The 25,848-nt window shown below is 44.1% G+C and overlaps 1 protein-coding gene and 1 long non-coding RNA gene across 5 annotated transcripts in view; one reads left to right on the forward strand and one right to left on the reverse strand.

Annotated features, from left to right (window-relative positions):
• The window catches only part of LOC112545990 (uncharacterized), a 37,915-nt gene extending 16,524 nt beyond the window's left edge, over positions 1-21,391 (forward strand). The window contains exon 5 of one of the 2 annotated variants that reach the window (XR_003089589.3): positions 21,227-21,391. This is a non-coding gene — a long non-coding RNA (uncharacterized LOC112545990). The remainder of the gene's footprint in view (positions 1-21,226) is intronic. The other variant, XR_012897674.2, reaches the window with a different exon arrangement.
• POU2F1 (POU class 2 homeobox 1) overlaps positions 1-25,848 on the reverse strand; it is a 200,370-nt gene that overhangs the window by 158,811 nt on the left and 15,711 nt on the right. The gene's annotated exons all lie outside the window — the stretch shown is intronic.

A 25,848-nucleotide genomic window follows, 5' to 3' on the forward strand; every position in this document is an offset into this window, starting at 1 on the left:
GGACTAGAGAGGATCAACCTGTAGTACTATTCATCACAGTAAATATACAGTAACGTTATCATCTATGTGTACACAGATAGCATACAGGCAATAAGGTGGCTCCACTTTCTTTACGTTTCATTTTACTTGCAATTTCACCACAAAATAGATACATATACTGTTTTGACAAATTATACAAATTGAGTGGATCTGTTCCATTTTTTAAAAAGCTGCTTCTCCAAGAGAAGGAAAGGAAACTAGAGGCACCTAGAAAGGCTACTCACCCAGAGCTGTGGCTCAAAAGGAAGCATGGTGTACAACCATCTTGCAGGTGGCCTACTGGCTTGTCCCCCTCCTCATCCCACAGCAGGGAGCCTGCACTGGTGCTCCAGTCTCAAGCTCTGCATGGCTTCCCACTGCGGAAGGGCGGGAGCCTCAAGTCTCGCAGGACAGATCTTGCTCGCAGGGCGAGGAAGCTGTTCCACGTGCTACTGCTCCCACTCCCTCCTGGCTGGGAGAATGGCATCACAGGAAACCACCTGTCTGGAGGTTGTCCCCACTGCTCCCATTAGCAAGAATTGCACATCCAGACACCGCACCGCCCTCACCCCTACCTCCCTTCTAGTCTCCCTACCCTCAGACTGCTCTCTCCTGTACCCTCCATCCCATGCAGACCTTGCACCCTCCACATGCGCCCCACATCCTGCTCAAATCCCCTATCCTAAGCCCGCTCCTGTACCCAACTCCCCATCCATACCCCATCCTCCACTCCACCTCTTGTCCAGACCCTGCACTCCAATCCTGACCCTACTTCCTGGCAGCCTCCTATTGCACACTAAACCCCTCATTTTTGGCAACGCCTCAAAGTCTAGGGGACCCACAAAAATCTACTAGTCATGAGACCTCAGAAGAGTTAATCTGGCCTGTGGGAAGCCCTGAACCTTAGTCCTCCCTCCCTCCCCACCCCGTGGGGCGGGAGCATGAGGGGAGTGACGTGTCTTAATTGGAGGCCAGACCAGTGAGGGATGGGGGTGTTTTTTTTGGGGGGGATTGTTTTGTTTTTCTGTTTTTCACTTGTGTGGCCACCAACTGATTTTTCTGTGGGTCAGTGGCCCCTCACCTAAAAAAGGTTCACCCAGCCATGTCATATAGACAATGTTGAAATTTTGTTTTAGACAGAAATAAATATTTTACTTTATTTTAAAAGTTTGGTAAACTAACATGATAAAGTTAAAGCACTTAATCTGGCTAATGATTTTTGATTAATAATATTTCCTCTCTTACCGGCTGCATATGCCCCCTTATATAATAGCTGCGTATTTATGTTTTTATGCTCAAATATCATAATATGAATAATTTAGTATTTAAGGTATTTAGAGATAAGGAAATGCTTTTTTTCATCCTGGTGGGTTGGCTTGTGGTCCATGGAAAGATTTGTGATAAACAGGGTGATCTGTGGGCCAAAAAGTTTGAGAATCACTAAACTAGAGGGAACAGTGTCCTATTCTATATTATAACTCTTGATTTTTTTCTGTACCACTTGCTATTTAACCTTTGCTTAAGTAAAGGCTTATTCACTACTTCCTACCTTACTCTGCTTTATTTTATCTTGCGGTGAGACTAATGTTGAATTTCTCGCTTACTCATTTTTATTCAATGCATTGTGCTGCCAAAATACTGGATAATGGTTTAATGGCAGAAGTAACTGTAGATCCCCTACCTGAAAAAAGTAACATGTTTCCCTAAGCCTCTCTCAAACCAAATTATATTTGGTAGTACATTGCTGTGAAACAATACAGCCAGCCCATCCTATTCACGTAACTGGGAAATGTTAGTTGGCTTAATTTGCACTGACAACTTATTTCAATACTATCTGTTTTTTAGGTCAAGTATAGGGTGGTATTTGAGGATGGTTTTAATATGAACCAGAAATTAAACATAAAGGAACCGAGTCACCTTATACAAGATTTCCTCACTAGTGTCCACATCTTATATTTCCCTACAAATAAATCAGATTTAGATTTCTACCATAACTGCTGGAATATAAAGAACTATGCAATACTAAACAAATATTACAATTATAGCACATTTACTAGGTACTACTTGCGTCCTTAAGGAGGGGCTCAGGACAAGAGATATGGGGGGGAGAGTACAGGAGTCAGGATGAGGGAGTGAGGAGGGGACTCGGTGTGTAGGGGGAGGGAGGCCTGGGAGGTCAGACTCCCTCGCTCCCCCAGATTCAAACCAGAGCTGCATGGTCTTCCCCTTCCTGTCCATCTCAGGGAGCGAAAACAAAGTACATAGCTCGTCTACCCCCCTGCACTCACTAGGGTTGCCAGGTGTCTGGCATTCACACGGATAGTCCGGTATTTTCGCCTCCTGTCTGGTTTAAAAAAAAATTAAAAATCAGAGAATACCGGATACCTGAGATGTCCGGTATTCTCTGAATTTTTCCCCGGCTAGGACGCGAAAATGCCGGGCATCTGGCAACCCTACAAACACTCCGCACCCAGCCTCTTCCACGCCCCTTCCCCCCAGGGCCTCTCTGGCCCCCAACACTCCCAACCTCCTGACCCCAGCCCCCAGTTTGCCAGCCTAAAATGGCTGCCGGCCAAAAGACCTAGGGGAAGCAATGCTTCCCCTGGATCTTAGTGCTCAACCGCTCCCCCGTTCCTATCCCTGCACTCACTCTTAAAGGGGACATGCTGGGTTTTTTTTCCTTTTGCTTAACAACTTTGTCCCCCCCCTCCCTTTTCCCCCCCTTGAACAAAATTTTTTCCCAGTGTTTTTTTTGGGGGGGAGGGGGTTCGGTATTTTTGTTTTAACCATCTGGAAACCCTAGCACTCGCCATCCAGAGTAAGGAATATAACAAATTATGCACTTTGTTCTCAGAATTCCCTCTACAAATCAGGGGGGAGGGCCTGAAGCTCCACCGTCCTAACAGGTATCTGCAGGCGGGGCTCAGCCACTTCCAGATGTGGGAAAGTGCCCCCAAATAATCCCTTTCATTTTGCCTGGTGATTCGATCTCTTTTTTGTATGATTTTATGAGAAGCAATCCCATTCCAGGCACATCCCATTTTCCTGGCACAACCAAAGCCAACTTATGTTGCTTTAACTTATGATTTGAAGAGGATGCATACTGAATTTGGTGGTCCTAGCTCTTACAGAATAGGTGAGTTCTTGAACAGACAGACTCTCAAATATATGTATATTATGCAAGGTTTAAAGACAGGAAAAAAATTAAGTTCGAAGAGCAGACACACCAAAAAAAGAAAACTGCTTCTAAAGGTTACTGCAGACTATTCTACGAAATCTATAAATTGAGTGCTGTATTACAAAAAACTGACAAGCATAGACTCTCAAAATGACAATGTCTTAAGAGGTTGAATTTCTGATTTCCTGGACAGTAAAAGCATTAAGTGGATACAAAAAAGTCTTTGTCACTGGCTTGTACCAAGGATTAATTCAACCAAGCATTTTTAATTTAGATTACTTAAAGACTTGGTAGTACAGGCAGTCCCCAGGTTACATGGATCCGACTTACATCGGATCCCTACTTACAAACGGGGTGAGGCAAACCCACACTAGCTGCTTCCCCCCAGCAGACCAGGGAAATGCGGAGCGGCTTTTCTCAGCAGACACCTCAGCTTGAGAATAAAGGACTGAGGGAAGTGAGGTGTGGGAGAATAAAACTGAGCTCTGGAGAAATGTTTGGCTAGAGTTTCCCCTACAATATGTACCAGTTCTGACTTACATACAAATTCAACTTAAGAACAAACCTACAGTCCCTATCTTGTACGTAACCCCGGGACTGCATGTATAACAAAATGTATTACCATAACCACATACAGATATAGCATCTTAGTGGATGTGTAGTTAAATGATCCTGATTTTTTGGAGGCTGATGATGTTGGGTCCAGTGATGAAATTGCCTGTACAGAGTTGGCTCCAGGGCTGATTGCAGGGGTGGGTTCCTGGATCCTTATGATGTAGCTGTGTAGCATATCACCGGAAAGAATTTGTTTCAGGTTAGGGGGTTGTCTATAAGCGAAAATAGGCCTTTCCCCCCAACGCCTCAGAGTGAGGGGTCATTTTCCAAGATAGGCTGTAGATTGCAGATAATGCGTTGGAGGGGTTTAAGTTGCGGACTATAGGTAATGACAAGTGGAATTCTGTTGTTTTCTCTTCTGGGTCTGTCTTGAAGTAGTTCATGTCTGGGTACTTTTTTGGCTCTGTCAACCCATTTTTTCACTTCTCCAGGTGGGTATTCAGTTTTATGAATGCTATCTACAGATCCAGTAGGTGTTTGTCTCTGTGAAATTGGAGCAAATCTGGTTTTATCTTAGGGCTTCGCTGTACACAATAGATTGAGAAATGTGTCTGGGATGGAAGCTAGAGGCATAAAGGTAAGTGTAGCGGTCGGCAGGTTTCCGGTATAGGGTGGTGGAAATTTGTCCATCATTTAATTTTACTGTAGTGCCAAGGAAGTTTAGGAGGACTTCTTGAACAAATGGACTCACAGATAGACACACACAGATATACAGATATAAATGACAAATTGAGGCACTGCTAAAACTTAGGACTTCTGGGTTTTCTTCTAACTTCCAGACCCCTGATTTCAACCACAAAATCATGCTGTGTAAATATGGCACATGCTAGTCTAGTGGAGAAATCAACAAGCATTTTATAAAAACATTAACTGGTTTTGCATTCTCTCCTTCTAATGGACTATTTTCCGTGCAATGCCAAGACACTAATTTGTTTCCCAATCAATTTAATGAACAGTTTAATCTAGAAGCTTCAGGGAGTAGCCAAGTTAGTCCGGTCATCTGAAGAAGTGGGCTGTGCCCACGAAAACTCATGATATCTTCTACATGTTTTGTTAGTCTATAAAGTGCTACCAGACTATTTGTTGTTTTTTAAGTTTAATTTAGGCTCATGCTCTTTAGTTTTTTGCGCCCCAATTAACATGCTATCTGTCCACATTTAAATTCATTTTGCATCTCTTGGCATCCATATAAACACTTGCCACGTCTATCCTTCAGGGCAGAGGTTCTCAACCAGTATCCCTGAGAGTACTCAGAGGTCTTACACGGGACACTCAACTCATCTAGATCAGTTTCTCTCAACTGGGGGTTGATGTTCCCAGGGGAGGGGTCATTTCAGAGTTGGGTTAGGGGGATTTGAAGTGCAAGGCTGGCATTAGGAGGCAGCTGCTCATAGCCTCATGAAGCTAAGTTATATGCTTGAACCCCAGGCAGCAGAGCTTTGGCTTCAGCCGCGAATGGCAGGAACTCTGAATTTAGACAAGAGACTCACAAGTAGAAAAAAATTAGGTTGAAGTATCACACTGAAATGCAAGTAAAATATTTATATTGATGTATTTGATAACTATATGATAAAAATGAGAAATCCAGCAATTTTTCTGTAAGAGATGTTGAGACTTTTGTACTTCCATGTCTGATTTTGTAAAGTAGCACATTTTAAACAGGATTTATAAAAATTGATGCTTTTTTATACATTAAAAGTTTTTTTAATTATTTTTTAAAATCAATAGAATACTAAACTTCTCATTTAAAAATAACAGTTATGCATACCTCATCACAAACATGCTACACATTTTTATGAGACTAAGTCTATGAATTCATGGCTCTAGTCTATCCACCATAACTACTAGCTCTTGCTTCCTGAAAGTTCTGGAGTTTCTATTTGTTTCTCAGCACCAGTGTTCCCTCTAAGATTTTCAATCCATGAGCAAAGTGGGTTTTGTCTTGTGCACTAATATCAAGGTCATGTGCGCTTGTTTGGATGTGTGCCTCCATTGCACCCATAGTTATGGAAGAAAGAATACTAAAATAGCCCATTCCCAGTCACAAAGAATAAAGAGAGCTGTTAAATCATCACTTTCACCCATGCTTCTTTATTATTATGGCTGACCCTAAGTGCCAATATACCGTATTTGTCTTTCAATCTGCTTATTGTCCACTCCTGCTCTATGATTTGTCACCACACATAACACAGAAGGCCTTATAGTCACTCTGAAGGAAATGGGGTGCTTCCTAAAAAATGAGCCCGCAAATAATGAATTGGGATGGTTGTAGCAGGTACAAGAACAATCCCATTTAAATTACTTAACTATAAAAAATTTAGTTAAGATCAGATAGCTGAAACATGGAAGGAAAAGATGGAAAGCAAAGTTACTCACCTCGGTGCAGTAACTGTCATTCTTTGAGATGTGTGTCCCCGTGGGTGCTCCACTGTAGGAGTTGGGCTCGTCCCAGCGCTGCAGATCGGAGATTTTCAAAGTGGTAGTCGGCCGGGCCACACATGCACAGTTGGCTCCTCACGGCGTTCGCACCCTTCAGCTCACGCGCATGGTCCAACTCCCACCAGTTCCTCGAATCGGCCCTGGAATCTGAAAAACATTAGAAAAAGGCTCCGGAGCGGGGAGGAGGGCGGGTAGTGCAGCACCCATGGGGGGGGGGGGGGGGGAAGACACATCTAGAAGAACAGTTACTGCACCAAGGTGAGTAACTTCACTTTCTTCTTCAAGTGACGTCCCCGTTGGTGCTCCACTGCAGGTGACAGTGTAGCAGTACCCAAAAAGACCAGAAGGAGGGTATCGGAGTCACAATTTGATATTAAAGAAAGTACTGCTGATGCCAGCGATGCATCTGCAGCTAATTGGTGTTGGATAGTGTAATGTCTCACGAAGGTATCATGGGAAGACCATGTGGCTAAGAGGCACATGTCCCTAAGAGGCACACCTTTCAGAAAAGCAGTTGATGCTGCTACTGCTCTTGTGGAGTAAGGCTTTGGTTGAGCTGGCAGTGGTGTGTGGCATATAGAGTAACAGGAGATAATGTAAGAAGTGATGAGCTTTGCGATTTGCTGAGATGATATCACTTCTCCCTTGGATCAGTCTGCAAGTGAAATTATTAGATGGTCCGTTTTACAGAATGGCTTAGTCCTTTCTACGTAAAAGGCAAGCACTCTACAGACATCAAGGAAATGCATAGTTGCCTCCCAGAAAGAAGCATGTGGTTTAGGACAGAAGGAGTGTAGTATTATTGGTTCGTTGGTGTGGAACTCGGAGCAGACTTTAGGAATGAAGGCTGGGTGGGGTCTTAGGATTACCCCATCTTTGTTGAAGATTGAGTAAGGTGGGATTGCTATCAGAGCTACCATCTCACTGACTCTGCGGGCAGATGATATCATGAGGAGGAAGACCACTTTAAGAGACAACATCTGAAGCAAAGTGGTAGCCAGAGGCTCAAATGGTGGCCTAGTTAAAGCTCCGAGCACCAGATCTAAGCTCCATGGTGGAGGGACAGGTCTTCGGGGGGGAGTAGGGGGGGAGGAATAAGGTTAGTGAGTTCCTTTAAAAATCTTTTAGTAGTAGGGTGGGCAGACACTGAGGTGCCATCTATTGAGTGTCTAAATGCCGAAATAGCTGCGAGGTGCACTTTCAGGGAAGCTAATGCTAAGCCAGTTTGTTTCAGGTAGGCTATATAGTCTAAGAATGTGTACAGAGAGGATGTAGGCAGTTCTACGTGGGGTCCAGAGCACCAGGATGTAAACCTTCTCCATTTAGAAAGGTAAGTAGTTCTAGTAGTTTGTCTTCTACTGTTAATATTTTTTGACATGTGTCGAGCAAAGGTCCTCAGACATGTTGAGCCAATTAGGAGCCAGGGCGTCAGCTGCAGGATATGAGGCTAGGGGTGTAGTAGGGCTCCTTGCTCCTGAGTAAGGAGGTATGGCAGGTTGGGGAGAGGGCATGGAGGGTACGGAGACATTTGTTGCAGGAAGGGGAACCAGTGTTGACGGGCCCAGGCGGCCGCTACTAATATCAGATTGGCCCCATCCACCTTGGTCTTATCTAACTCTCTGGGTACAAGCATGGTGGAGGGAAACACGTAAAGGAGCGGCCCCCTCCAGGTGAGAAGAAAAACCATCGTCTAGGGATCTAAAACCTATGCCTGGTCTGGAACAATAGTGGCGGCATTTCTTGTTGAGATAGGCAGCAAAGAGATATATGAGTGGAAAGCCCCATCGTTGGAAGACACGGAGAAGGACATTGTCGCGAAGCTCCCACTCATGATCTGGTGCGAAGTGTCTGCTCAGAGAACCTGCTCTGATGCTGATGACATCAGGTACATATGATGCCACCAGTGTGATGTCATTTTGAATGCACCAATCCCTGCAAAGAGGGATCGGGATCGTATGCCACCCTGACAATTGATATAATACATTCACAACTTCACAGTCAGAATTCTTACAGACATCACCACGATGTAATTGAAGTATTTGCAAGCATTGCATACAGCCCTGAGTTCTAGAAGTTTTATATGAAGGGATGTCTCGTGTGGCGACCATCGGGCCTGGACCAGCATACAGTCCATGCGAGCTCCCCAACCTATGAGGGAAACATCTGTGGTGATGTGGAATGAAAGCTGTGGTTGGCAAAAAGGTATGCCGGACAGGAGGTTGTGTGAACCGTCCACCACTTGAGGGATTCGCAAATGTCGGTTGGAGGTGACACCACTTTGTGGACATGGTATTTCATAGGAAAACAGACAGATTCTATCCAGTGTTGCAGTGCACAAAAATTCAGGAGTGCATGCATCACTACATATGTAGTTGCCGCTATATGGCCCATGAGCTTTAGGCAAGTAAGTATTTGGACCGATGGACTGTAGAATAGCACCGAAATTAAATCCTGGATAGTTTGAAATCTCTGAATGGGTAAGTAAGCTCTTGCTATGAGGGCATCTAAACGAGCACCAGTGAACTTTAAGTTTTGAGATGGCACCAGAACTGATTTTTGATCACTGATCAGTAGACCAAGGGAACTGAATGTTTGTCTGGTAATAGTTATCATTGTATGCATCTCCGCAGATGAACAGGCTTTTAAGAGGCAATCGTTGAGATGGGGAAAATGACAACACCTTTTTTATGTAAGTGTGCTGTTACCACTGCAATGGTCTTGGAGAATACCTGGGGGCCAATGGAAGGCCAAATGGCAGGACCTGTACTGAAAATGTTCTGTGCCTACCACAAAGCAAAGGAACCTCCTGTGGGCAGGATGGATGGTCACGTGGAAGTAGGCATCTTGGAGGTTGAGGGCAGCAAACCAGTCTCCATTGTCCAATGTAGGGATTATTGATGCAAGAGTGATCATTCTGAAACATTGTTTGCAGACATAACGATTGAGCTTCCACAGGTCTAGAATGGACCTCTACCCACCTGACTTTTTGTGCATGAAGAAATAGTGAGAGCAAAAACCCTTTCCTTTGAACTCATTCGGAACCCTCTCTACCATTCCTAATGAAAGAAGATGGTTGACTTCTTCCCGGAGGAAGAGCTCATGAGAGGGGTCCCTGATGAGGGACGGGGAAGGTAGGGTAGATGATGGAAGAGACAGGAAGGGTACTGGATATTCCAATGAGACTATTTCCAAAACCCATCGGTCGGCTGTAATCACAGACCACTGATGGTAAAAAGGTTTTAGGAGGAAATGGAATATTGGTAAGTTGTGATGCTGCTGTTTGACAACTGAAAGAAGCGTACTGCACTCGACCGAAGAATCAAATCTCAGGTTGATTCTGCGCGCGATTATTTTGGTTTCGACGTCATTGCAGTCGCTGGCGAGAGCGGTGTCGGTCAAAACCACGTTGTTACTGCTGTTGGTGTTGCCTGTTATATGTGTAGTCGTACCATCTCTGGTATGGAAAGTATCATTTTTGTCTGTATGGAGGCATGTACATCCCCAAAGTATGTAATGCAGTGCGAGAGTCCTTACTAGAGCCGAGGAGCTCATCTGTCTTTTCGGCGAATAGCTTATGTTTGTTAAAGGGTAGATTCTCAACTTTGTTTTACAGGTCCCAGGGTACTCCTGCACTGAGGCCAGGAAACCCTCCTCATTACAATAGCCGTGGCTGTTGATCGGGTGGCTGTGTCAGCAACGTCCACTGCTATCTGAGGGTCTGTCCTAGAGGATGCATAGCCTTCCTGGACAATTGATTTCAATACTGACCTATTGGATTTGGGAAGGTGGTCCATGAGGGTCATCAATGTAGTAGAGTTATTGAAATTATGGTTCAATAAAAGTGCTGCATAATTGGCTGCTCGAAGTAGTAGTGTAGCTGAAGCATACTCTTTGCATCCAAGCAAATCGAGGCATTTGCTATCTTTGTCAGCAGTGATGTTCTTATATTGGGGCACTTTTGATCTATAATGCACCTCATCGACGACCAATGAATTGGGTTGCAGATGGGAAAACAAGAATTCCATGCCTTTTGATGGAACAAAGTATTTTCTATCTGCTCATTTGTTCGTTGGTGGCGAGGAAGCGGGGGTCTGCCAGATTTCCTCCGCTGCTTCTAAGATAGCCTCGTCAAGAGGAATTGCTATCTTGGCACTGTGAGCAGGTTGGAGATTCTTAAGGAGGCGGTACTGTTTTTCTTGTACCTCTGCCATTTGAACTTCCTAACTTCCTGCCACCCTCTTAAACAGGTCTTAGAACTGTTTAAGATCATCCGGAGGCGACAGCTCCAGAAAGGAAGAGGAGGTCTGATCTGTTGCGGAGGTGTCAAGTGATTGCTCCTCCGTATCTGAGACTTCATAGAATTATAGAATACTAGGACTGGAAGGGACCTCGAGAGGTCATCAAGTCCAGTCTCCTGCCCCTATGGCAGGACCAAATACTGTCTAGACCATCCCTGATAGACATTTATCTAACCTACTCTTAAATATCTCCAGAGATGGGGATTCCACAACCTCCCTGGGCAATTTATTCCAGTGTTTAACCACCCTGACAGTTAAGAACTTTTTCCTAATGTCCAACCTAAACCTCCCTTGCTGCAGTTTAAGCCCATTGCTTCTTGTTTCATCCCGAGGTCAAGATGAACAAGTTTTCTCCCTCTTCCTTATGACACCCCTTTAGATCCATGAAAACGGCTATCATGTCCCCCCTCAGTCTTCTCTTTTCTAAACTAAAGAAACCCAATTCTTTCAGCCTTCCTTCACAGGTCATGTTCTCTAGACCTTTAATCATTCTTGTTACTCTTCTCTGGACCCTCTCCAATTTCTGCACATCTTTCTTGAAATGCGGTGCCCAGAACTGGACACAATGCTCCAACTGAGTCCTAACCAGCGCAGAGCAGAGCAGAAGAATGACTTCTCGTGTCTCGCTCACAACACACCTGTTAATGCATCCCAGAATCATGTTTTCTTTTTTTGCAACAGCATCACACTGCTGACTCATATTCACTGACTTGTCCCTCTTCAGGCTCAGAATGATGTAGTTGGGGAGATGGTGGCTGAGGTGGCAGTGGAGAGGGGTGGCATTGTGACGAAACTGGGATGTGATGATGTGTGAATGACACACAACTGCACGGGGACCATCCTCAAGAGGGTGATCGGTGACGCCGATGGTAAAAGTAGCGATGGGATCCATGATGATAATGGTCGTAATGATAATGAGGTCTATCTGGGGATGACCATCTAGAGAGGAGTACAAGGGCATGCATTCCTCCCAGCAGGCAGCACGCAGAGATACTGGGAAATGGATGTGCCTACAAGATGCTCTAGAAGATGGTGGTGGGGAGACCATATGTGTCAAGAATGGTAATAAGAACGCCTTGTTGGTTCCACAGTAGACACTGGAGAGTGGTGATTGAGGCGAATCATGCCGCTCGAGCAGTCGGCTATGAGGTGCCAGGGGTATCGGTGCCAGTTCTGGAGAAAAAGTCAGTGAAATGGAGCATGGTGTAGGGATCTGTGGTTTATCCAACTTAGATGAGACCTTTTTGTGGGTCAGTACTCTTTCGGATGATCCCAGTGCCAAGGGTGTTTTGCACTGTGCCAGTGAAGGACTCAGTGCCAACCTGAAACAGGGAGCCGCCAGTGCCGAGCTGATACTCTGTTCTGTGCAGTACCGTGATGCCAGCACCTTAGAGGGTGCTTTCATAATTTTGGAGGGTAGGAGCGTCTTGGAATGAGAAGAGACGGTGCCGGATGTGCATGGCTTGTCTCCAATACTCATCGTGCTCCAAGAGAGGGACAGCAGGGAGTAAGTTGGTGACGCCCTGCTCTTGTTTGGCAGAACAGAGCCTGGTGAAGAGGCTCTACGTTTTTGAGGAACAGCTGGTTCCAAAGCCATTGTGGACTCCATGTGCACCAGCTGTAATGCCTTATCAAACAGAATCATTCTGAGGCACATTTCTCAGTCCCAATGTGCCCTTGCTATCGGCTTGGAACAGTGAAGGCATTTTTGTGGGACATGGGCCTCACCTAGACACCGGATACAAGACGAGTGTCCATTTGAGGCAGGCATGGGGTCACAACATGTGTCACACTTCTTAAAGGCTGGTGAACCAGGCATTCTGAATCGTAGTCTCTCAGTCTTTTTTTTTTTTTTTAAAGCATCCAGGCTGAGAGCAACTCACTAATTAACTAACTCTATACATAAGAACAATAACCATTTTTTGTTTTTTAGGAAAAAGAACAATGAATATTTCTAACTAACTATACTAATTAATGAAGATTTGAACTAATTTACATTGAATTAAAACTGACTGGATTAGTTGAGGAGAGATTGTTCCCTCCATGCGCAGCCGGGGGTGGCTGAGGAACTGGCGGGAGCCAGACGCACGCATGAGCAGAAGGGTGTGAACGCTATGAGGCACCAACCGTGCATGCATGGTGCAGCCAACTACCACTATGAAAATCTCCGATCTGCTGTGCTGGGACGAGCCTGACACCTACAGTGGCACACCCACAGGGACATCACTCGAAGAACTAAACATTGCTAAAATACAGAAATTATCGAAGTCCAGGCCAAAAGAGACCTCGGCTAGAAAAAAAAAAACAAACAACCTTGGTCAAAGCTTAAATATAAAAATGAACAGCAGTTTAGAAAGGTAAGCAATGTAAATAAGTCAATTGTTTTAACTTCCAATTTATACACATGCCCCCCCCCAAAGCTCTCTGAAAGTCTAAAATAATTTTTTTAAGTTAAAAAATTCACCTAGAAAAAGTAATCCAAGAAAGTTTAAAGTATTTATTTAGTCTCATAACAAGCATGACAAAGGACCTCAAATTCTCAGAAAAACCCAACAAACTTTAAAAAACTATAGAGATAAAATAAATCAGCTTTTAAAAAATTCCACTAAAAATCCATCCAAATATTTTATTCGAGGTTGCGAAACTGACAGCAAGCATCTATTGACAGCTTTAACTTTGTTAGTTAACTCTTCAAGTATCTTGATGCTTTCACCAATTTTAACTTTTTTTCCCTTAAGTGATTAATATTAAACATGAAGTTAGTGGAAATAAAGAGAGAAATCCAAAATAAACATCCTAAATCCCTCTGTCAATAATAAAGCAACTAAAACAATAAAAGTTATCATTAAAATAAACATTTAAAAATAATTATAGGTATTTCTATAAAATAAAGAAACAATACTTCTTAAAATCTTTAAAAGTTCAAAAAAGGCCACCAGCTGGGCAGTTTAAAAACAAAAAACCAACATAGCACGCACACAAAAATTAATATAAAACAATAAAGCTCTTTTTAAACAATTTAACTCCTATTCAAAATATGGATGTGAATGATTAACATCACCCTTATCGGGTGCTCCAGCTCTGTGGAGCCTGGCACGCCACAGGCAGGGATGCTCCAGCCTGGCAGGATCAGCCTCCACCCCGGCCAGTGCCACTAAAACAGCTGCCACTGCCACCATATGCGGCATCTGGCTGTGGCCAGACAGGGCTACCAGAGGAGCAGCAGCCCATCACGCAGCTCCAGCCCTGGCCCTGGCCAGGGCTGCCGGAGAAGCCGCCACCAGCCACATGGCCCACAGCTCCAGCCCTGGAGCAGGGCTGAAGCTAGGGCTAGGGCTCTGATTTTTTGCTGATTTAAATTAATCCACCCTTTTTTTAAGTGAAGTAAAACAGGGTACACAATACAAATGAGATTCCTGAAATGGAAACAGTCATCTGGAAAGACTGAGAATTACTACTTTAGGGGAATTTCTGTTATATACAATGTACAAGACTAGAACCCGGATGAACAAAACTCAGGTACAAAAGATGACTCCTCGTACTAACAGAATAAAAAAAATAATTCTTCTGTACCAAAGGGTAACAGAAACATTAAAAGGTCCAGCATGTAAAAACAAAACATTTACTATAACTACATGAACTATTTTATTCCATCACTGTGTCAAGGCACAGTCAGAAGGAATCAGTGACAATTGGGGGGTCCCTCTGTTCTTTATGCCCTTAAGAAGGATAACCTTAGGGCGTATAGGGCACATGTGCAACCGCTACTGGACACGGCTAGATAACTTTCTGAACACATATGCATGCCGTACATGCGCACCATGAGTGGGATCAACATCAGACTCAAAGAGCTGATTTCTTAAACAGGATTTTAAACAGCAATGAGTGCAATGCTACTGCAGCCAAGCAGGGGGGCTTTTACATTTGAAGCAGAAATAAACACTAAACTTGCTAGACAGTTGTGAAATAGACCAGTGGTTCTCAAACTGCGATCCACTGACCTCCAGGAGGTCTGTGGTTCAAGCTCGGCCCCCACTTCCTCCATCCCTCTCTCCCCACAGTAGGGAGCCTGCGCTGGTGCTCCAGCCTTGTTCCCCCCCAATAAGGTTGGAGTGCCAGTGCCGGCTTCGCTCAGCACGGAGTAAGCCCGAGCCTCCCCACCAGAACTGGCTTGCAGGGAAGAAGCAAAGCCAGAAACGACTTTATGCGCTGCTACCTTCCCCTCCCCCAGCTGGGGGACAGCAGTGCAGGAACATACTTCCTGGAGGCTTTCCACACCACTCCTATTGGCAGCGGGAGGCCATGCCTGGGAGCAGTGTGGGGTGTGAAATCAAGTAAGTTCTCCCCTTCCCCTCATGCTCAGACCCTGCAGCGCCAGCTCGCTCCTGTACCCTCCCCTTTGGCCAGACACCCTACCTCCACCCTGCTTCTGCATTAGGAATGTTAAAGTGTGTTTAATCAGCTAATCAACTACTTGATTAGCTGATAAGGGCAGCCCTGAGAGCTAATCTAGTTGCAACTCTGCCTTTTAAAAGTATTAAGAGCTGCTAGGCCCTTAATACATATAAAAGGCAAAGGCATAGTAGGGAGACTGGGCACGAGCCGGGAATCAGTTGATTTCTGGCTTGCGCCCTGCACCTCCCCGTGGAAACAGTGCTCCCCCCAGCACCAGCTCCTGCTCCTTCCCGTTGCTGCCTCTCTCTAATGGGGGGGGGGGGGGTGAGTAGTCAAGTCATGACTCGACTACCCGATAAGCATATGCTTATCAGGTAGACAACTAGTCTCTTACATTCCTATCCTGCACCCTCCCTCCTAGACACATACTATATGTGCCCCCTCCCCTCTGGCCAGACACCCTACTCCCAGCTTGCTCCTACACCCCACATCCTGCCCTGATCCTGCACGCCCATCCCTGACCCTGGGTTCCATGCAGCATTTCAATCTTTGAAATGCACAAGAGCCCCTGCTGGTTTCAAAGGCAGAACGCTGTGCTAGTCCTTATCAACTAATTCAATAGTCAATGGGATTTCCATCAACTACTCGATTAGTTAATTAATTAAAATTTAACATCCCTAAACCACTGAAATAGACCAGCCTAATCCAGCCAGGCTATTCAAAATATATTATGAGAAAACTCACCGAATGTTAAAACTCACTAGGGATAGACCTTTCACCTCGCAACAATTTTTTAAGTCATCCTTTTTAGCCTAAACAACTCAGGTCCAATCATCTGAATTTTGTCTTTTGTGCCCACCCTGCCAAACATTATATGCTCATCTAGCAATTACTTTTACTGTTGGGCAAGCAAGGTAAACGATATAGGTTTTGTTTAATTAGCCTTATCTTTTTTTCCCCCACCCCATGTATAGAAACAGTTTCAGTTCTTGCACACTGTAAAAGGCTAAAATTAAAGGTAACATTGCTGGGAGTTTATGAAGAGACAGGAAGCAAGGCACACAAAAAAAGGAAAAAATCTAGTGCACATCCAATTTATCACATTTCATGTCACTGATAAGTTTAGTAACAAGAAAAAACATGTGTTGGCCTGCAATAGACTCTCCCTTCTGTTATATATTTATTTATATACATATATATATTGCATGTTTTTACTTTTTGCAGTTTGACCCCCCCAGGTATCACAGAAAGTGTATATTAATTGTTATTTTTCTTGTCAAAGAAAAAGGAAAAAAAGCAACAGGTAGAATGGTGGTCAGATTTTGGGGGGGGAGGGGGAGTATTTGAATAGAAAAGCATCAAAGACATAATAAAGAAAATGGGTAGAGTACATGAAGTAAGTCAGGGAACTCCTCAAGAGATGAAACAAGTTAAGATGGGGAATTCCTGTGACAAAGAAAAAAATTTGAGTGGGAGGAGAGGAAGTGTCAGACCCACTTAGAGAGAGAAAGAGAAAAAGAGAAAAAAAAAAGGAAGAAAGAAAGAAAAAGAGCGAGCATATGCTCGGTTTTGATACTCACCTTCTAATGTAGAACACTCAGGATGATCAAAGGCAAAGGCAGCCTGAAATTTACAATAACTTTTGCTTGACTTGCTGAATGTTTTCAAATCAGTTTCATATTCCATCATGAGAAAGTTCTGATCGCACATTAAGTGCAACTAAGGAAAGCACTGAAACTTGGATGAAGTGCGTGTCAACAGAGTAGAAGTCATCAACAATTCTACTGAAGATGGGTTCATTTGCAGAAGAAAGATAAATATCCAACTGAGTGGAAGTACTTTGAAAAGAAAGGGTATCTGCAGCCACATCAGAGGTATAATCTACATGCTTGAGTTCCAACTTATTTTTAAACCAAGAAGGACATTGGAAAGTCTGCGGTATATGCTTTGGCCAAGCAGTTTATGGATTCTTTATGGTGGATTCAAGGAAAACAGAATATTTCAAGAGAACTGTCCCTTCGATCAGTAATACAAATTTTCAAAAATATTTCACTGAGGGGTAGGTTGATTACTACTGAAGCATGCATGACAATTTCAGCATCAAGTTGTTAACATGGCTTTAGTGTGATGAACTGCACTGAAAGAAAGATCCAGGCTGGCAACACAAATGGATGATCTGATGACAATAGTGCTAATCTCACCTAGTAACACTGAAAAGTGGAAGACTATGATCTAGTTCCTTCAATTAAAGAGCAGTTCCTAAAACAGCATGACATGAACTGAAATATACAGCCAAAATTGAACAAAACCACATTAAGTATGGGCCATCAGAAATGTCTGGGATTAGAATTTTTTTTTTAAAGGAAATAGTTTCTTCTCCGAAATCCAGCAATGAAGGAATCATGCCATGCTCTCTTGTTGAAAAGACTTTCAAAGGTCACTAGTCATTTCCCAGTCATAAAACCAAGTCTCACAAGCTGGAGTGCCCATCTGTAGAGGGGGGAAGCCATATCGCTCAAAGCTTTCAGGAAACTTTAATCTGTAGTAACAGCCTTAACTTCTTATAATCTGACAGATTTCCAGATGGTAGACTTCTTGTCCACCAGTGAAGAGTGCATGGAATAGTCCATTCATATGTAGATTGGGGAAATTCATGTCCTAGAAGGGAATTTTTCATGACAGGGCCACTTTCCTGCTCAAGGGCCACACTTAAGATTTTGATATAGCAACAGCTCTAGAGACATGGTCCCACATATACCAAAGTAAGTACAGGCAGTCCCCGGATTACATACAAGATAGGGACTATAGGTTTGTTCTTAAGTTGAATTTGTATGTAAGTCAGAACTGGCTCCAGATTCAGCTGCTGCCACTGAAACTGACCAGGGGCTGACTACAGGAAGCCGGAAGCAGAGTTGCTCTGCCCCCAGCTTCCTGGAATCAGCCTGATCAGTTTCAACAGCTGCTGAATCTGGAGCCTGGGACAGAACAGCTGGGGCGCTGCCAGGTGGGTTCCCACAAGACCAACCCGGCAGCACCCCAGCTGCTCTACCCGAGGTGTCCCGCAACAAAAGCCTGGTCTGCTGGGGGGAGGGGCGGCGCACTAGCTGCGCCTCCTTCCCCCCAGCAGACCAGGGTGACCCGAGCAAAACCGCACAGGTGGAGGTACCCCGCCGCCCGTGTGGCTTTGCTCCTGTCTCCCTGGTCTGCTGGGGGGGTCCAGCAAAGCCGCTGGACCCCCCCAGCAGACCAGGGGGACAGGAGCAAAGCCGCCTAAGCGGCGGGGGTCCCCAGGGAGACCGGGAGACCCGCCGCCCGTGAGCTCCGGGGCAAGAAAAGCCCCATTCGTAAGTGTGGATCCGACATAAGTCGGATCCGCGTAAGTCGGGGACTGCCTGTAGTAGAATGGTGTGCCTGACACTCAACTTTCATTTAAAAAACAACTAGAAGACTTACCCTGGCTTTGCTTGGATCCTTCACTCAGTTTTGGGTTTTTGGGGGGAAAAGTAAAATGAAAATATACATGCTTCATTTAAATCTTTGCTCTGGGATGGGGCTGGTGATGAGGGATTCAGTATGCAAGCTGCCCCAGGGAGAAAAGACTACCCCCAGCTCTCTCTCTCTCACCAAAGCAGCTTGGGGTCAAGTGAGAGGTGCCTTTCCCTGGCCACTGCAGCTCCAGCAGACACATATGGGGGAGGGATAAATGTCCCCCCAGCTGAGACAGATCATCTGCTCACTGTACTCCCCAGCCCAACTGAGGAGTGCAGCAAACTGTGCACCAGAATAGAGAGGTCCAACTTAAATGTATACCCCAAATTAAAAAACACATTAAGAGAACCAACCAAGTACCACTGTGGCTAAACCCTCAAGAAAAAGCAGCAATGAGATAAAAAGACATTTTAAAAAGTAGAAGTCAAATCCTAGTGAGGAAAATAGAAAGGAACATAAATTTTGTCAAATTAAGTATAAAAATATAATAAGAAAAGCCTAAAAGGAGTTTGAAGAGCAGCTAGCCAAAAACTCAAAAAGTAATAGTAAAATGTTTTTTAAGTACATCAGAAGTAGGAAGCCTGCTAAACAACCAGTGGAGCCCTTACATCAGGGTGGGCAATAATTTTTGGTGGGGGGGCCACTAAGATTTTTGGTAAGGGGTCAAGGGCTTTTCTGTGGAGGGGGAGCAGAGTCTAGGTTGGAGATTCAGTGCAGAAGGACGCACGGGGCAAGGGACTGGGGTGCAGGAAACAGTGTGGGGTCTGAGAGGGAGTGTGAATGGAGGAGGGGGTTTGTGACCTGGGTTAGGGGATTGGAGTGTGGCGTCAGGGAGGGCATGCGGGTACAGGAGAGGATTCTGGCCTGCGGGAGGGGTGTAGAAGGAGGTACAAGGTCAGGGAGGGAGCTGTCACCTGGAACAGGGGGTTTAGAGATTTTGGATGGTGATCTGGGGGGATAAAGTTGGAGTGCAGGAGGGGCTGGGGGTTGCCATAGGCAGGCTCTGGCTGGGAGGAGTTTACCTAAGTGTCTCCTGGCCAGCAGGCTGCAGCATCCCCAAGGCAGGCTGGGCACCCTGACTGCTGCAGCCCCATCCCACTTGAAAGTACAGGGTACTCCCCTCCATGTGGCTCTCAACTCCTCATGGGGAGACTTGCACTGCCCCAGGCTCTCAAGCCAATCTCTCAGTTTTGATTGGCTGGCTGTTTCCAGCCAATAGGAGCTGGTCTGGGGCACTGTGCCTCTGCATTTTAATGCAGTAAGAGCATAGCAGCTCTTACTACATTTAAAATGCAGAGTCGCAGCATGAGTGGCTCCGGGAGCCAGCATGAGCTCGGACTACTCAGTCCTGGTTCCACCCGGCTCTGCAAGCTACCCCCGCTGAGCCAGATAACCGCAATTTAACATTTTATTTATTTGTGTGTGTGTGTGTGTGTTTGTGTGCGCGCGCATATTTTCCAATTTAAGGTTTGGGCACTGGAGATGTGGGCAATTTTCTTTTGAAGAAAACATCCTTGCACAGTATAGCAATTAATTTAGCTGGATATATTCCTATCACACTTACGCTATAGTTATCAGGAAACTGTTATTGTTAAGAGTGGATGTCATGTTTTTCTGCCTCAATGGGAAATCAGCAAATAACAGCTACTTAGCAAGGATCTGGAGGATATGGTCTGAGCTATCCCTAAAAATCTTGAAACTACACTTTTTTCTGCCATCAATTAATCCTTGTGACAAAGGGATCACACAGGCTCTCCTCCATATCTCATTTCATTCTCTGGTATTCTTTCTGTAGTTAACTTTTCTTTTTCAAGAATTTACCCCAGATAAACAATATATAGGAACCATAACCAGACAAATCATTCACTTTCCTGTGTCCTGGTAAAGCAGCATATAAAGTCCAATCATATACTGCATTATTTAAAGGCTACACATAACATATAATGTTCTCTTCTTTCTTAGTTCTTTTTCCTACCCCTCCTATTATTTTTAATTTTTTCTAACCTTTCTTGATGGTTAATTCTTCCCCCCCACACACACATCATTTTTCAGTTTCCTCTCCTTATCCCTCCCCACAATTCCATTTGCCATGTCTTCTCCACAGCAAAATATTTCAGTAGAAACAGGAGAGAGTATAGAAAAATATACCCAAATGAAAAAAGGAAAATTTTAAAAATAGGTTCTCAAAACAGAAAACAAAAAAATTATCTCGTACAAAAAACCTGAACCACAAATAGTCTAGTAGCACCTTAAAGACTAACAAAACATGTACATGGTATCATGAGCTTTTGTGGGCACAACCCACTTCTTCATTATACCATCTACATGTTTTGTTAGTCTTTAAAATGCTACTAGACTATTTGTTGAATTTTAAATTATTCCTGTTACAGACTAACTCAGTTACCCCTCTGAATATCTTGTAGAACTTAACTCATAGAAACTAAGCCCTGAAAATCAGAGTTAGGGATATGCATATTTTTAAAGTTTAATCAAGTAAGGTAGACACTTTACCACATTTTTTCCTGAAAACTATAGAAGATTTTTCTTTTACATAGAGAAAATATCCTTTTAAGTATGTATGCCAAGAAGTATTTCCTTTAGATAAAATTTATTTTTATTTTTAAACTTGTTCAGAATACATCAGGGAATTGTGGTCTCAACAAATCCCCATGTAGCCAAAGCCCACTTAACATCATAAAAACAGTCTTCATCCAAACATAGGTTATAGATCTCCCACCCTTCATGTGTATCAGGTCTTATTTTAAAATAAATTCCTTCTTTTCTATCTGAATAGATGGCATCCTAGAGCTCGCTGCTTTTCCTTGAAGATCACACCATCAAGGGGAGACTGCTCAACTACTGCTGTGCTTTGGAGCAGTATCATACGCATTGCTATGGAGAAAACTTTTCATCTTAAATTTCAACTGAAAATGATGAAGCTCTGTTTTCCTACTGGCATTAAATGATCCATACTAAAAAGACTAGCTCTCTACATCAGTGTGTTAGGGAGAAAAAAAGGATCACTTATCACAAGATGAATTTTCCATTCAATGGAAAAAACAACGAAGTACTGTTACTGTCAGATTTAAATGTACACAAAAAAGTCAAACAAACTGTAGCAATTTTAGTCTCATTGTTACCACCAAAACACACTGGTCCCCACATTATTATTGGCATAATAATTCATGCAACACCAAAATTGCAACAGTGAGAGTAAACAACATAGCTATGCGACACCTTTAGGTGACATGGTCAAAGATAATAAGAGATAATAAAAGTAATATACTGAAGTTCAATTATGACATTGCACTAGATTGCCGACCTCAAAAATTGTGTCAAATATATTCTGGCAACAAAATATTATGAATCACATAAGTGTCAGTTATTTATCTCCCAAATTAAAGAATAAATCTTTATTTTTATACCATGACTGGTTATTTTGGTTTATAGTAGGGATGTGAAAGTTTAACTATGTAAACGGTTAAGCAATAAGTGTGGGCTTATCAGTTAACATTCACGATTACACGCAGGCCCCTGGTACACATGGCGAGTTGGCTTAAAAGCTAGCACCCAGCATGCACCAGCTCCCAGGGAGCTGCCTGCTACCCCACACTGCTGCCTGTTTATCAGGCGGGAACTGGTACATGCAGAAATCCTCTCCGCATGCACCAGCTCATGGGGAGTCGACTGCCATCCCACCGATAATTTCAGCAGTTACACATAAGGACGTTAAAATGTGATTGTCTGGCTAATCATATACGATTAGTCAATAAGCACCACTGTGCAGACCAACAGCAGGTGTAGCTCCCGGAGCTGACCCCAACTGGGAATAAGCAGTCCTGGCTTGTGCAGGCTCTGGAGCCACCCACGCTGCAGCTTTGCTTTTTAAATATAGTAAGAGCCACTAGGCTCTTATTACATTTAAAATGCAGAGGCGCAGCGAGCAGCGCTAGCCAGTACTACTAGGTCTCGGCTCATGCCGAGTCCAGCAGTCCCTGTCCGGTGTCAACAGTGGCTGGTACTGAAACAAACCCTGTTCACAGCGGCTGGTACTGGACCAGCCCCTGTCCACAGTGGTAAGGGCTGGCTGTGGGGAGGGGCTGCTTAGGCTGTTCATGCCAGAACAGTCATTGTCCACAGCGGCCATGCTGGCCACCTCATTTGCATGCATGCTAACATTCTTCACACACAATGCCATATTTTTTTCAAAATACCAATTTAATCAATTATTAATTTAAGAGTTTTACCTACTGCCATTGTTGAATAGAAAGCTTTCGACTCATGACTAAAGAGAATGGCATGAATTTCTGCAGAATTTAAGCTTTTATGTTAATATTAGAGATGTTAAAATACATGTAATTGAGTAACCATGTAAACACTGAAAATTTCAGCAGTTACATATGAGGCAGCAGCCAGCTCCTCAGGAGCAGGTCGTGCCAAGAGCTGGCTTTTAAGATGACTCCTGGAGCGCACCAGCTGACCCCTGAGCTGTTCCCTCTGAATAAGGTAGCAGGTGGCAGGTAGCTCCCTGGGACCTGGACCAGGAGCCGTGTGTAGTCATTTGGGTAACCATTATGCAGCTTATGGGTTACCCATTTAAATGGCTACACTCTTACATCCCTAGTTACAAGAGCAGTTCCTAACTCTTAAAGCTTGTGACAATAACCTTTCAAATATAAAATAAACCTACAAGACTTACCCTGCGTTACCTGTGCACAGCACCTCATGCCACCAATCCCTGGGGCTAGAGGCCTTCCACCAGCGCTCTACAGGCCTGGCATAGTGGGGGAGCAGACAAGTTGGCCAGTACAACCGTGCTGGGCGGCCCATTGGTGGTGGTGGGGCCTGTGTCTCCTGCGGGGGGGGGTACCGGGGCCTGGAGCTACACTGCCCAACCTTGGTGGTACTCCCTGGAGGAGAGAGGGCACAACGGTGGGGACGGCAGGGCTCACCCTGCTCCAATCCAGCACTGGGGCGCAGGGATGGGGGGAGGGATATGGAGCAAGAGAGCCACTTACTGGGCCAGTGGCCAGAAAGATAGTGATCTCTGACCCCAGCTAGCCACTCACCTTTTGGTGCGGCTGCCCCCAGTGGTCACTCTGCAGTAAGGAATCCTTCCAATCAGGCCCCCCGCCCCCTTTCCATGTTGCAGAAAACAATCAAATTCCAGGCATATACGATTTTCATGGCACAACAAAACCCTGACCTTATTTTAATGCAGGACTACTCAACCCGTGGTCCACGGTGCAGTTTGGGTTTACACGGGGCTCAACATGTAGCCCGCAGTTGAGACACAAACAAAAAAGTAGTCAATATAACGGTCTTCTGTTGATATGCGTTTTAGTAGTTAAATTCCTAGACTGTCATTGCTAATTAAAAGTGCTGTCATATGGTTGGATATCGGGTAAATATTGCATTTTATTAATATCAGCAGAACTGACTTACATGGGGCCTGCGTGTCGTGTAGTCTTGCCTTAATCTTTGTATTCATGCCGGTCAGTGTGAAAGAAGCTATTTGCATATATGTGCATCTATATGCAACCACACTTAAGTTGAGGACCACAGCATGTGTTAGGAGTATTATTGTCACCCCCCGGGCTTCCAAAGTTGAGTAGCCCTGCTTTAAAGTTAGGATAAGTGGAAGCTGCATACGAAATTTTGTGATCTTAGCTGTTACTGTTTAGGAAGAGGAAAACTTGAACAGATTCGCAGACATACAAAAATCTCTCACACAGAGAGAGAGAGAGAGAGAGAGAGAGAGAGAGAGAGAGAGACCTCCTTATTCTACAGAGCCAGCTCCAAAACTCCTGTTACTGCTCAGCTTTCCTAAGCAGGAGCAGAGTATTAATTTGAACATCAGCAGTCAAATTGTTAAGACACCAGCAAAACTTACAAGAAACTGATAAGAATGATGAGACCACTGAGCAGGATTCAGTCGGAGGCTAGGATTCTTACAGGGGACTGCCTCTGGACTTTACTGATGACTCTCATCCCATCATCCTTTACAACAGCCTTTAGCTAACAGGAAATGGGTAACTTTTCAAACCTTGTCTTCCTCCTTTTTACACTCTCTGGTAAACATCATACACTGCAGTAGCTGAAGAGAGCTAGAGCTGCTTTCCTCAGGATTATGTTCTTTCAGTTGGCCATAGCCAGTTCGCAGAAGAACTGCCAAGACATTCTTCCTCCAGGGGCTGTTTGTGACCTACAAACAGTGTTTTTAACTTCAGCTGCTGGCACAGGGAAGAATAGTCAAACTTGATCCTGGACTCTAAAGTACTGCCATTACAAGTTAGTCACATCTCTCAGCTCTTTACACTTACATTCACTTTCAGTGGATCTACTAGGGAAAGTGGCGGAATCCTCTTAGCAGCAACTGTTAGTACCAATACCACTACATTAGCACTAATCAGCAATAGGAATCAGCTATTTTTAACTACCATGTAAAGAAAATCTGATCTGCCACTATATTCACATGACAAAGTAGTTAAAATGCCTCAGCCCTGCTCAGATACCACTGGTGGCAATGGTAATACAGGTTAGGCATGTAAAATCCCATTTAACTGGTTAATCAGTTAAATATATTAACTGGTTAACCAATTAAAGATTGGGGAAGTGGGGATGGATGACTGGAACAGCCCCTATCTGCAGCAGGCACTGGTTAACTTTAACCCATAAGCCTCTCCCATTAAGGGTAAGCTTAGCAGTTAACCAGTTAAACATTCACATCCCTAATACAGGTTCTAGCTTTTCCTTGCATAAACAAGCTCCAGGTGTATTAGTTCTTCACTATGCATCACAAGTAATTTCAATTAGTTTCCCTACAACTGGTGCTGGTGATCAAGAAAGGAAGCAATCTTTGCTCAAGTGTCATATGCCAGATCTTCCAATACTCTCCTCACTCTCCTCTCTAAATGCCCTTAACATCCAGAGAGGATTATGTCTGTATTGATCCCGCACATGCTTCCTTTCCACTCAAAGCACTGACGAACATGATGTCTATTTCTCAATTACACCGCACTTAAAACAGAATCCCCCCAAAAGACATTTTAATGGAGTGGAGCACATATTCACAATCTAAATCTCTACTTTTTCCATTTTTCTTCCAGTTTGTGTTGTTTACATTTTATTACACACTAATTTTGCATAATGTCTCTATTTTCCCCACAACAAATTTCTTTCAGTGCTACCTCTATACTTCCAATAACCTAGCTTACATTGTGCAGCGTTTATTGCTCAGTCACACACAGACCAAAACTTTCATTTCTCATAATTCCAAACGGTCTTTGCACCAACTGCCATTACTTATGATATAGAGCAGCAATAGATTCAAATTCTGCTGGGGACTGAAATACCTGGTGCTTATGAGGTTGGATACTAAACAGTAGTTTTGATAATGCTGAGATGCATATAAAG

The sequence above is a fragment of the Pelodiscus sinensis genome, chromosome 1 (genome assembly GCF_052426305.1).
Source record: "Pelodiscus sinensis isolate ZL-2025 chromosome 1, ASM5242630v1, whole genome shotgun sequence".
In the NCBI taxonomy this organism is placed as follows: domain Eukaryota; kingdom Metazoa; phylum Chordata; order Testudines; family Trionychidae; genus Pelodiscus; species Pelodiscus sinensis.